We start from the raw sequence: 2500 nt of genomic DNA on the forward strand, positions 1-2500 counted from the left end.
CGTGCAAAAATTAAGAAACTGGGGAAATTCTTAATGAAAAAATAAAGAATCCTTTCAGTATTTAGTGATAAGTCCCTTGTTTTCAAGCACACTATGGAATCTATTGCTGCAAGACAAACCCAATTGTTCACATGTTATAGGTGAGATATTATTTCAGGATTTTTTTTTAAAATACATTCCTATAAATCATCAAGATTTTCTTTTCTGTGATCTTATCACCTATAATTTTCCAAACATTTTCAATTGGATTCAGGTCGGGGTTCTAAGCTAGGCAATCCATAACGCAAATATTGGATCTATTTAGCTCTTCTAAAACTATTTTGCTTCATGGCACGGTTCCTTGTCTTGCATAAAGATATCAGAATCAGAAAGATTAGGAACCACATGTTCTCTAATCAATTCTCTGTAAATTCGGGCATGAACTTTTCCATGAATTCTTGCAAGGGAACCAGTTCCTTTTGAAGATATCATGCCCCATACTATTATACTGCCCCCTCTAAATTTTACTGTACTTTTAACGCACTTAGGGGACAGTCTTTCTGTTACAAGAACAGAAGCCTGTTCTTGTAAGTGAGTAAATACGAAATAGGATAGTCAAGGATTCGAACTTGCGAAGCTAGATTTGGAATTGAGAATTCCAATCATAAGTTAAAATAAATACAGATGTTATTGGAAATAAGGAATGTACAATTGCTATTGTTTAGCTCACACAAAATAGTTAGATATCTGCTTATTGAAAAAGAATGTAATGATGAATTTTTTTTCTGTTATAAAAATTAAAATTGAAATAAGGGATTTAAAATCGGACAATGGAAAACACTCTGAGAGGCCCGTGCTTCTCTGTGTAGCGACGTCATGATTTATGATGTAAGTTAGATAAGTCAGATTGAGAACCAGAGTGAGAAGAAGAGAGAAAAGAGTTAGATCAGTCAGATGAGAGGAGCAGAGAGGTTCAAATTATGGAAAATGATTGTTGAACTTAGTAAGATATCCAAGAATTATGAAAAATTATGAAATATGAGTTATTTGATTGGTGGGTCGGTAATGAAATAATCAGCCCAGACAATACACCAAAGTTATTATTTTAGTAAAGCGGAGGCGATAAGGTAGGGTTAAATTAAAAAAAAATGATTGTCGAAATTAGTAACATATCCAAGAATTATGACAAATGATGAAATGCGAGTAAATTGATTGGTGCGTTGTAATGAAATAATCAGAGCAGGCAATGTATCAAAGTTATTATTTTAGTAAAAGGGGGGCGATAATGCACGTCAAAATTATGAAAACTGATTGTCAAAATTAGTAACATATACAAGAATTATAAAAAGTGATTAAATGTGAGTTAATTAATTGGTGCGTTGTAATGAAATAATCAGAGCAAGCTATATATCAAAGTTCTTATTTTTGTAAGAGGGGAGCGATAGTATGGGTTTAAATTCTGAAAAATCATTGTCGAAATTAGTAACATATCCATACATTATGAAAAATTACAGAAATTTGAGTAAATGGATTCGTGCATGTGTAATGGAATAATCAGCCCAAGCAATATATCAAAGTTATTAATGTAGTAAGGGGAGCGATAATGTGTCATAAAATTATGAAAAATGATTGTTGAAATTAATAACATATCCAAGAATTATGAAAAATTATGAAATGTGAGTTAATTGATTGATGTGTTTGTAATGAAATAATCAGCTCAGTCAATATATCAAAGTTATCATTTAAGTAAGGGAGCGATAAAGTGGGTTAAAGTTATGAAAAATGATTGTCGAAATTAGTAAAATATCCAAGAATTATCGAAAATGATTAAATGTGAGTAAATTGATTGGTGTGTTTGTAATGAAATAATCAGCCTAGACAATATATAAAAGTTAATTTTGTTATTAAGGTAAGGGCGATACAGTTTTAACAAAAGGGCAATAATAATATTGTTTCTTCATTTATGCTGAACGCCCTCAGAATACCCAGCAGCAATATATTACATATGAAAGATGCCGCCGTGGAATTTCCACAGGTCCTGCTAGTCTATGTATTACCTGTGTGTTACTTTGTGTGTCATGCTTACATCTTTTTTCTTTCTGTCGTTTAATAATTGTTGTATCCTTCCATTTCTTGTAATGAATAATTTTGCCAAGTATTCTTCATAAGTTTTGGGTTTGTTTTCGATAATACATGATGGCACTGAAATCATCTATCCTTTTTTTTAAAATCACTACTTTATATTGTTTTTTAACGGTCATGCTTGCATTAATAGGGAAAAATAAATAACTCGCCTCTTTTCTTTTAATTTCCATAGGTCTCGGTACTTATTATTATTATTATTATTATTATTATTATTATTATTATTATTATTATTATTATTATTAGCTCACGTGGAGCTTTCACACAAGTCAACAAACGATCTGATTGGAAACCTGTGGTGTTCTCTGGAAGCTGAGTGACAACAAGTCTCCCCAAGCGTCCAGCGCTCTCTACCTCCTTCGATAGCATTTTCAAATGA

The sequence above is a fragment of the Euprymna scolopes genome, chromosome 12 (assembly GCF_053919585.1).
Source record: "Euprymna scolopes isolate OS-2025 chromosome 12, ASM5391958v1, whole genome shotgun sequence".
Lineage (NCBI taxonomy): Eukaryota > Metazoa > Mollusca > Cephalopoda > Sepiida > Sepiolidae > Euprymna > Euprymna scolopes.